Source organism: Talpa occidentalis, unplaced genomic scaffold (genome assembly GCF_014898055.3).
Source record: "Talpa occidentalis isolate TD23 unplaced genomic scaffold, MPIMG_talOcc4v2.1 talOcc4.1043, whole genome shotgun sequence".
Lineage (NCBI taxonomy): Eukaryota > Metazoa > Chordata > Mammalia > Eulipotyphla > Talpidae > Talpa > Talpa occidentalis.
The window spans coordinates 3,128-14,619 of NW_023601042.1; the positions used below are offsets into that span (position 1 = coordinate 3,128).

The 11,492-nt window shown below is 40.0% G+C and overlaps 1 pseudogene; it reads right to left on the minus strand.

Annotated features, from left to right (window-relative positions):
• Positions 1–4,881: 4,881 nt before the first annotated feature.
• On the minus strand, positions 4,882–8,305 carry LOC119237853 (nucleophosmin-like; annotated as a pseudogene).
• Positions 8,306–11,492: the final 3,187 nt, after the last annotated feature.

Consider the following 11,492-nt stretch of genomic DNA (forward strand, 5'->3'; position numbering starts at 1 on the left):
CCCAAAAATTCATTCACCTCATTAATGTAGTGAGAGACACCTTTATCATAACTCGACACCCAGGATTGAAACTTAACCAGTAGTGGCTCAACTAAATTCACCTGACTGGCATGTGATTCCAGAATCAGACCTGACTGATGTTTAACCTAATTAGCATAATGGGTCATCCATAGCAATTTGATTATAAACTCTAACCCTAACTTACCTATCTGACCAGAGCAACAAACTGTCCTGCCTTTTCTATATGGATATAAGTCCTACCTGATCTAGTACTACTCCAACTCAGGTCACAATTCAAGAGCTTCTTGAATTTATGTTTCCCAGGCTGCAGCCCTAATAAAACCCCAAATAAATGCTTATGTTTTGCTTCAAACAACTCTCTTTTGTTCTGGGACAACAGATATCTGCTCAGATCATTAAATATTTATGTATCAAAGAAAAGACAATGTGTATATCTTCTGATGCTACAACTGGTCTTCAGCATATCCTCAACTGTTGTATTGTCTAATGTAGTAATCACTGGCTGCATGTGGCTATTGTCCCCATAAAAAGGTCTAGACTGCTTTGCAATGTGTGGTAAGTGTGAAATGCACAAAAATAAATCATGAAGATTTACCATTAAAAATAATTTTAAGCATATCATTTAAATTTATTTGTAAATATTGATTATGTGTTGAGATAATACTTTAGAAATATTGACTTAAATAATATCAATATTTTTAAGTTAAATGATTAAACAGTGAATGAAACTGGCATAGTAGTTGAAACTTTGAATATATGTGGCCAAAATAATTCTAATTCTGTTCCCTAACACAATTTGTAAGATATTTTTCTTCAGTAATTTAATTTAATTTTTATTTATTTATTTTTTAAAGATTTATTTACTTTTATACAAGAACCAGGGTACAGGCCAGATGCAAGGGAGGGTATGAGGATTCACCAGAGACAGAGTGGGGAACAGAACAGGCAGACTGAGGAAATACACTGCTAAGGGGAGCAGCGGGTGAGACAGGAGAGTTCTGCTTCGCCATGTGGGATTGTCCCCGGCTGGCCGGGATCGAACCCACGCTGCAGAGGCTGCGGACAGCTTCACAGTGCAGCGCTCAGCCACCTGCGCCACCAGGGAGGCCCATTCTTCAGTAATTTTATGACATTGATGGATGCATCTGAGTGCATAATTGCAATATGTATTATTGTTTTGATAGGAAAATTAATTTCAAGATCCAAACAATAGATTTATAAATAAACTTAGAATATATCATTTCTCAGATGTATAATATGTATATTACCAATGAATGTAATCCACTTATTCTTTATTACCATAATAACATATACCCATCATAAATTTACATAAGTATTTCAGAAGCTATTTCTGAATCTCTTAGGGAAGTATCAGGGTGTAGTTAAAAAAAAAACAGATATCACAGCAGTTGTTTTATAGAGAATTTAAGGAGTTGGTTAAAGAGGTAATGGAGGATTGAAAAGTCAAAAAAAAAGGAAGCATTACAATAACTGCAGGAAGCAGCTGCCCTTGGTACAGTGAAGAGAGGGGATGTATTGGGGTGATTGGAACTGAAAGAGGAGTCCTGGGGATCTGGGACCCACAACTCTTAAGACATAGCTGATGATGCCTCTTCTGAAGGTAAATGTTTAAGATTGATCTGAGAGAGTGGTTTAAAATTTAGAAATTGATTCTACTTCTACAGATGTTTTTTGCAACCACAATTCAAGGTTTTCTTCCATGAATTGAGTCCTCTTAAGAAAAATGATTGCAGTTACCTGTTTTGTATATTACTATTTTAACATTATTATTTCCTGAACTTGTATTCCTTTTTTGATTTCACCCCCATCCAACCATGGTGTCCCTCTCTCCTACTCCTACAACCCCTCCCCCAATAAAGCAATACACTATTAAAATGTGGGTCTGCTACTCCTAGGCAGCCTATTCGGCCGCCATTTGTCACCTAAACAAGGTCAAAGTGGCCTGGCCAGTTAGGAACAGGAGCCCAACCCTTAAGCCCTTCAAATCAAACAAGAGCACAAAGCTGGATCACACTGGGAAGGTTATGCCTCACAAGGTATGTCCAGAATGCCCAGGGGGCTGAGGACTGATGCATAACATGTGCATCAGGAGATATGTCCGGAACGCCCAGGGGGCTGAAGAATGATGCATAACACATACTCCCCACTTATACATCACGAGGTATGACGGGAATGCCCAGTGGGCCGAGGACCAATGTATGACAAGGGACCCCAGAAGCTGATCAGTGGAGCACCTTGTTGATAAAATTAGAACCATGGCTGGGTACTAGGGTATATCATCAAGTAGATTAGAAGTGCCTGGAGGGCAGACTCACAATCCCTAATCTTCTACACCCTTCCCCTTTCTTTAATCTCCTTAATCTCCTTACAATCAATTATGTGTGTGAATAAAAGGGTCAGGATCTTGCTCTTCAGCAGCATCCTGCATTATGTAGCCTGCTCCACGACTCCCATTTGTCAGTGTGGTGTTGTCCGATGCAACATTAAAAAATAAAATTAAATTAAATTTAGAAATTGGAATCAATGCTGCAGCCAAGGGAAAGACCCCTTGCTTTATGGTACTGGCAGGAAACCAAGGCAAAGATGAAGATGGTAATACCTTCTTTCTCCAGTCTTCTGGTCTCAAGCATCACCCCCTCTTCCCTGTTGGCAGAAATTTACAGGAAATGTGGTTTTCTGTGTAAGAGCCACAGCATCATAAACATAATAAGGAAGAATGGGTTTGAGCTTGGAGATATACATTTAATGACTAGCTAATATTATAGGTGCAGGGAAGTGCTGATAAACATAGCTGTGTTAGTGAGCATTAATACAGTTGTGATACATAAATTGGTTAAAATCACAAACAGCATGTTGTGACAATATGAATGTTACTCAAGCCCTGTGTTCCCAAAAGACAGTGAATTTTTTTCTTTATTATTCTGCTGCTTTATAATAACCCCTTTAGCATTTCATTCATGTGTGGCTTGGTGTTGATAAATTCTTTTATTTCCTGCCATTCCCTTCTTGCTTGTAGTGTTTCTACTAAAACATCTGCTGACATTCGAATTCATGTTCCCTTATAGGGTTCCCTTTTATTCTCTTGACACTTTTAGTATTTGTTACTAATCATTGACTTTCAACAGCTTTATTATAATATGTCCTTTTGTGTGTGTATTTGTTATTGTTTTGTTTGGAACTATTTGGATCTCTTGGATCAGGACATATAGTCCATTTCTCAGATTGACATGGTTTTCAGCAATTATTTTTTTAAAGTTCTTTTTAAAAAAGATTTCTTTATTTCTGCATACAAGAAGTGGGGTGTAAGTCAGAGGCACAGGTGTGTCTGTGTATGTGTGTGTGTGTGTGTGTGTGTGGATTCATCAGAGACAGAGTGGGGAACAGAATAGGGGGAACTACTGAAATACACTGCTGTGGGGAGCAGCAGGCAAGGCAGGAGAGATCTGCTGTGCCTTGTGGGTCAGCTCCCTGGCCGGGCTTCTGTTGTGCTACTGTGGCTGTGGATAGCTTCATAGTGTTGAGACTTAACCCCTTGTGCCACCAGGGAGGCTCCTGAACATCTTCATTTTTGCCATATTAAGAAGTTATACTACAAGGAAGCATATAACTATAAAAAAGTAATGAGATGTATATTCTTAAGCTCAACTAGTTTTCTATACTGTGACAGCATATGACAGCTCAGAATTATTAACCTCATAGTTTTCTCTGTTGGTATATAAATTTTCTAGGGCTACTATAACAAAGTAGCAACACTTGGCTACAACCTCTAGATTAATGTTTCCATCCTCCCCTTGACATTTGACCAAGAACTAAAATCTGACAGTTCAGAGAGTTAGGAGGACTCTAGGTTGCCTTGTAGCAGGCCTTTTCCTCCAAAATCTTGGAAAAACACTGTCCAAACACTTGATATATGCTTTGAAGGACTCATCACCAGCACAGATTGTGCTTCCATGCTCTAGATTCTTCCCAGCACAAGCCATTGACTGGGTGACTAGACAGTCTAGCACAATGCTCAAGTCATAAATGCCCTTACATGACTGGCAACAAGACTGGGTAATAGCACCAATGACATTAATATCTTAACTTGAAAATTCAACAAGCAGTTGAAAATCAAAAGATTTTCATCCACTGGTCTCTTACACCTTTCTTATTAATGTTTCTCTTTTTCATTACAAGCATGCCTCTTGAGAGCCTGACCTTTACTACCACCTCTCAAAAGAGGGTTGCACTGATTTTGCAGGAACAAAGCTAACACTCGTTATCATGGTACTGTTTCTCCACTCCTGTCTCACCCTACCTAGAAGGTTTATGATCACCTCTGAGTTACTCAGTGATAAGTGATATTCATAATGCATAAGGGGGCTGGCAATGTGAAACTTTCCCCAGCCTTGTACTCTAGTAGCAACAATAGTTAGCAACATCTCCCCACCTTTTTTTGCCAGTTTCCTTATCCTTCCTGTTCATTTCTTTTGAGTAAGATCTCACCTAACCTAAATCTGAATTTGTTTGTTTTGGTTCTCTACTTTATTGAAATATTGAGTTTATTTCACATGTATATTTTTGTCTCCCCACCATCTCCATTTCTCTGAACACCACTACTATGAAGTCCTGTGAAAACATTCCATACATACTTTAAACCAAGTAAAGGGTGTAGTTCCATTTTTAAAAACTAAACAGGCACAATTCATCAGCACATTCTTGGCAATGAAACCTGGACAACATTTATCAGACACGGTAGGGAAAGTTCTCACTCTGCATTATAAACAGGACAGCCAGGTATCAGCAGTTACAGAAATGAAATAAGATGGAAAACTTTAACAAACTGTTTGAATTATTTTCTTAAAGAGGCTTCCTCCACTGCCAGAGATCTTGACTAGCCTCTGATCAGTCATCCAGATACAATTCTTCACATAATTGACAAGTTTGCCTTCCATTTTGGGAAGAGAACCACCTTCTCTATGTTGCTTATATTTTTGTTTTAATGTCTTCTAGAGAAGTATAGGTCCTTTTGTTGATTTAAGAGTTTTTCCCAGTTTTTTTTTTTAAAGATTCTTGTCCTTTTGATCTAGGTGTTGATAGTTTTAAGTCTTTTCCATTCTGGTTTGACTTTTGTGCATTTTTGGCTGGAGTATCTTGTAATTTTTTTTACCAGTGTGTTCTCATCTTCCTCTTCCTCTTCCTTCTCCTCCTCATATCATATTCACCAGGATTTCCATCAGCAGCAAGTTTTACTTCTTTTCTATGGGGCCTTGCTACCACTTCCAGTTGCAGAACCTTCCCAGATACACTTAAAAATTTCACATCCTCCTGCTCTTCAGCCTCTGACTCTGTATCTTCCTCCACAGCTACTGATTGCTGCCCACTAATTTGCAAGGCCCCAACCACACTTCTGCCGTCAGATAACAGGTGTGATCTCAAAGCCCCCAAGGGGAACTGTTGGCTATACATACATTTTCAAAGTTGTGTTACTTTAATATTTTTTTAAAGATTTATGTATGTATACAAGAAGTAGGGTACAGGCCAGAGGTGCGGGGGCTGAGAGGATTCACCAGAGACAGAGTTGGGAACAGAACAGGCGAATCTACTGAAGTACGCTGCTGAGGGGTTCAGTGGGCGAGTCAGGAGAGGTCTGCTGCGCCATGTGGGTCACCTCCCTGGCCGGGGATCAAACCCGTGCTGCAGTGGCTGCAGATAGCTTCATAGGTTGCGTCTTAACCCCTTGCACCACCAGGGAGGCCTGTAAGGTATTACTTTCAAAGCATGAGATGAAGAAAGCAAATTCAATAGTAAAATACTGTTTGGAAAAAACTAAGTTTGACTCCTAAGCGTACAAATTCCAAACAGAGTAAAAAATGAAATTTGTTTCTAATGTATACACATAAGTTCTAAATTAAAAAGAAAGAATAAAAAAGATTTCTGTTAAATAATCTTTCTCAGAATGGTGACAAAATTAAAAATCAATTTGAAAAGGTATGAGCCTGTAACTCCTAAAACATATACAGTGCTATAAGCCACCATTACCTAAAAAACAAAAATAAAATCACAACTAAAAACCTTCATGGACTTAATACATTAAAATGTTAAATGTGTATACAGCAAGAAGATATCATAAGGAAAGTTAAACAACTAGAAAATATATGTAATAGTTTACATTGCATATGTAAAATGTGACATAAATGAAGACATTTTAAAATGGAAGCTGGAGCTGCCACAAAACCACTTACCTGTTTAAATTGGTTTAGACCCTTATACTGGGACAGATTATCAATCTGTGAGAAGAATATCCTGTTGTATCTTGTGACCCCTGCCACTTGACCATTACCACCCACTACCTCTTCCTCCTTTCTGTCTCTAGAAAAATATCTGCCCTTTGTCCCTCTTTGGAACATTGTTTTTCTACCTAAATCTGTGCTATACAAATTGGAATTTGATTCCCAATAAAAGTGAATTGCCTTTGTGAACATATAATATTTTCTGCCCCTCACCCACTACCATTGTTCAGCAGGTAAAGGAGCCAAGCCTTCTTCGTAGAATTAAAATATGAGTAGGCTCCCTCTTGTCCTTATACAGAAATTCTGCTGCCTGAAGTTAAGCCAGTCTTTTCACACTCACTGAGGACCAGAGAGTCAGATAAAGAAAATTTAATAACGGTGCTCAACCTTTGCATCTTTTTAGGACATTCTTTAGAAAGAAAGAAATTAAATCCCGAAATACCTTCCTCTGGCATGAATATATCTTTGGGTGAGGACAACTTAGAACTAGAATTGTTATCAAAAATTATGTTCTTAATGTCAAACACTCAGTGTTCCTTCCTATAGAAACTGAATTCAGACCTGTGTTTATTGTAACACCTCACAAGTGGTAAAATCTGTCAGTCTGCTTTTCAGATTTTAATCCTCACTTTATCTAATGAACTTTCTCTAACTCTCATTGAGATTTTATTTCCAGTTAACACTTTTTAATGGCCTCAACTTTTAGGGTACTGAGTCCTAGGGCAAGCAGATAGCTTCTAGGGTAAGAATAGAATAGGAAAAAGCATCTGAGGAATAAGGGAGGCTCCAGAGATAAGGGCAACAAATTTCAAAGAGGATTAATAAAACACCACACTACCCCATCAACACCACCACCCCCCAGGGACATCAGGACATTTCCATTCCCAAAATGAGGCAATCAAAAAGGACCCAAAGGTAAGCGCTGTAAAGCAAGATGTAATTCTGGGCACAGAGACTTTAAGACAGAGTAAGTGAGACCACAGAAGACTAACCAATCACAAAGAGACTGATGGGCCTTGAGAATAATTAGGGAAAGAAGGAATATATTCCCTGAGGCATGACTCCACAGCGTCTTCCTTGCCCTCACTGACCTGGTTCCAAGGGCCTGGGAGTCCCACTTTGTTTGTTCCTTTTCTCCTTAATAAATGTTTCCTTTTAGCTATTTCTCTAAACAAATTTGCCTCTTTTCGCTTGCTTGCCTGAGAGTCAGCGAAGTTCCTGCTGCGGATTTGTTAGACACCAAACCATAGTGGTCTAGTGTTTAGGACTCAGCGCTGCCGCTGCGGCCTAGGATGGATTCCTGGCTGGGAGACTAGACCTGAAATTACATTAAGAGTTGTTGCCTGGAGGGGGCGGGGGTAGGGGCACTTACCTTTGGGGATGATAGAAATATGATTGTTTCTTGGAAACTGTCTTGGGCAGAAGATCAGGGTGAGGTGTGGGAGTGAAAGAATTCACCAGAGACAGAGTAGAGAACAGAAAAAGGAATTTATTGAAATACACTGTTAAGAGAAGCAGGGAGACAGGAGAGGTCTACTTGAGAAGGACCTGGGCCTCCCTTTTATAACTGATTTTCATGGGCATTTTATGACTGGGGAGTCGGTTTGGGCCACTTAGTGCTGGGATGTCTGGCCTTGGGCGTTTATCTTTGACAAAGAATGTCTCCTGGCCCTGTTTCCTCATTCTCCCTCAAGGGTCAAAGTGATCAACATTATGGCCTGGAGCCCATAGCAACCTTATCAATTCCCTTTGTCTATTTGAGCCTCCCAAACCTTCCTGCTGGGCAAAGGGTGGGGGGCTTAGTATTATTAAATGATAACCTTATTAAATGATACCCAGACAGCAACCTTTATCAAAACTCATTAGTCTGTACAATTAAAATAGATATCTATTATTGTATGCAAACATTGATTTTTTTTTTTAAACTTCTGTTTAAAAGTCCAGAAGGCACTGAAAAGAGAGAGCATATACCGGGCAGGACCTGCACACATTGCACCGAGGACACGCCTAAGGCCTATGTTCCAGGAGCTCTTGACTTCTGCAGATGCCTGGACTCCAGTATTTCCTGTCTAGAAGTCAGCTGGAGAGGGACATATGCTTTTCTGAGGGTGAGAGTGCCTAGAAGTCATGGGGAATTTTCCACCATTATGAAGCACTTGGAAGAGTAAAAGAAGAGGAAAGGGTTGAAGTGGGTGGAGGAGAAATAAGTTACCAGTGTGTCCTGGACACCAGGGAGTGGGTCCACATGTTAAAGGAGACAGAAGAGTGAGGAAGTCTCAGAGTGTGTGAACTAAACATGCTAAATAAACAAGAGCCTTTTCTGTAAAAAAAAAAAATGGTTTATTCAAGTGCTTAAAATACGCCAGAGGAGCCCTCTGGTGGTGGCATCTAAAACTATGTTTAAACATAAATAGAAACACCCACTCTTTTTTATATACTTTAGATGTTAGTAGTAAATGTGATTAATTTGTAGCACAGGAAAATCCACTGCCTTAGTTAGCATTATCTGAAATAAAGAGCTTAGTAGACTTTCATTTCCAGTCAAGAGGGAGTAACAGGTGTCAGACTTACTTTCTGTTAAAAAATAAGGTAACAGGCTCATGTAGGAGCAGAGAGGAAATTTCCCCTTGCCCCTTAAGGTTCTTTCTCTGGCTGATAGAGCAATAAATTAATACCAGGCAGATTAGGAGGCAGAAGAGGACAAGTTGAGTTACATACTTATGGGGAATTTACTTGGCTGTAAATAGTACTAAGAGTTTTTATCCTTGAGCTAAAGAATAAGATGGGGCCTGGGGTATCAAGGACAGAGAGGAGCAGAAATCACCTGGTGAGAAGAGAATGACTTATATGACAAAAAACAACAACAACCAAACCTCTTCACCCCCACCCCCCAAGATGTCTGTAATCAGATGTTTGCCCTGCCATATAGATAGGTTTCTCCAATGGAAAATTCTGGTGATAATGCTAAATCTGGGTAACTTCACAATCTGCTTTCTTCCAGGTAGTAAAGGAAATGGTGACATTTTTCTCTTGAAGCCTTCAACGGACCTTAGCTGGAAATAGTTCATATGCCAAGGTAACATGTCTTAAACCTGTTCTGGACATGTTAACTCCCTAACATGAAAGTGAAATTTGGGGATGACTTATTCTTCACCCAGAGTGGAGTGGCTTATGCCAAGCCCAGTGTCACCAAAGCAAGACCTAATTTAGGTTTGGCTCTCCAGAACTGGAATCTTAAACCAGTCAATCAGGAATCAAGGGATTAGCAGTAGAGAATTCATTGCCTGATAGACCCTGCCGTCCCCTTAAAATAATCTTGCAATAACCAGCCCACTGTTTTGACTAGCATAACTTCACTGTTACTGCTCTCCTCTGCCTATGAAAGTCTTTCATTTTGTGTAACTCAACAGTCAAAGGAAATAATATCCTTAAATGTAGGTGAAAGATACAAGAATCTGAGCTCAAGGAAGACCAGACAGAGTGGGGATTCAGCAGCCATCTTTGTGAGAAGGGAAAACTTCCCTGGATTCTACAGGTGAGGATCCTATTGGATCTTGAAATTTTTCCCTTTGCTGTATTCACAAGGAGCTCAGAGCCTTGTAGCCCTCCTGTATATTCTAGAGACCCTAGCTGTGTACCCCATCCATGAAGGGGTTCAATAACAACCCCAGCTTATTCCTAAATAATCACTGCAAAGGTAATTTGGAGGTCAGTTTCACAGGGTAAACTTCTTAGGTTGATGGCACCTTTAGAAGACCAGGCAGGGGCCTCTCTGGTGGCACTGTGAAACTAGCCACAGCCTCTGCAGCACGAGTTCGATCCCCGGCCAGGAAGCTACCCACATGGTGTAGCAGACCTCTCCTGTCTTATCCGCTGCTCTCCTCAGCAATGTATTTCAGTCAATCTGCCTTTTCTGTTCCCCACTCTGTCTCTGGTGAATCCTCTTACCCCCTGCACCTCTGGCCTGTACCCTAGTTCTTGTATGCATAAATAAATAAATCTTAAAAAAAGAAAAAGAAGACCAGGCAGGGCCTGCCACCTAGAAATTATACCAGGTACATGTAGGGCTGCCTCTTTACTCACACACTCAGCAAAGCCAAGTATCAGCATTTTACTTTTGCCAATTATGACAAATAAACACTGAAATACATGTTGATGTTTTACATTTCTCTCATATGTGAGGTTGATACCGGAATTGTTAGGCCTAGTCTCTCGGTACATATTTTCATAGAATAATGATGACAAAAAACATGAGTCTACAGCCTAGCAAGTGCATCTCTTCCACATGGGCACTTGATTCCCAGTCTCCTGTCATACTAGAGAACTTAAGTACATCACCCAGCAATTCTCTTCTGTGACATCAATTTTCATTCTCCTACTGAATCTTTCTCATCAACAGAAAAAAAAGTCATTTCTCACATCTTTTAAAACCTTCTTCCTTTAGTCACTGCCCTAATTCACATTTCTACCCTGCATCCTCTCTCTTCAGCAAAGCTTTGCAAACCTTTTCTGAAAAGGCCCAGGTAGAAAATATTTTATGCATTGTGGGCTATATGGTCTATGCCACAGCTACTAACTCTACCAGTGTGTGGTGACAGCAGCTGCCAAAAGCACATAAATGAGTGGGTATGGCCATTGTTGGCCTCAGTTTACTGATGCCTGCTTTCTGGAAGCTGACTATCAATTCACCTCCATTGTGATCAGCCAGGAAAGGTCACATTCCTTGCCTTAGGCGTTGCAATCATTTAGCAGGGCTCTCCAGAATGGTGCAGAGCACCTAAGGAAGAAACTGATCATGTCATAAATATTGTCTGTATTTTCTGTCTCCAAATTCTATTAAGCCTTCTCTAATCCAGTGCTTCCTCCTGTGCTCTTATCCATGTAGATCTGGTAGCCTTATCTGAACTCATCTGGTAATCTCTGCAGCATTTCAGATAAATAACCACTCTTTGTCCTTTCTTCAAATAGGCACTGAATCCTGGTTTATCTTCTGTCACTCCTTCAAAGCTGGCTGTTCCTTCTCATCAACCAGCCTTTTAACACTATAAAGCCTGAAGACTCAGACTTAGCTCATTTTTTCTTTTCAGTCTGCAGTCCTTCCTTGTGACCTCACCCAGCCTCCTGCTGTTAAATACATCTATATTTAACAATGACATCATTTTTTATTTCCAGTCTGGA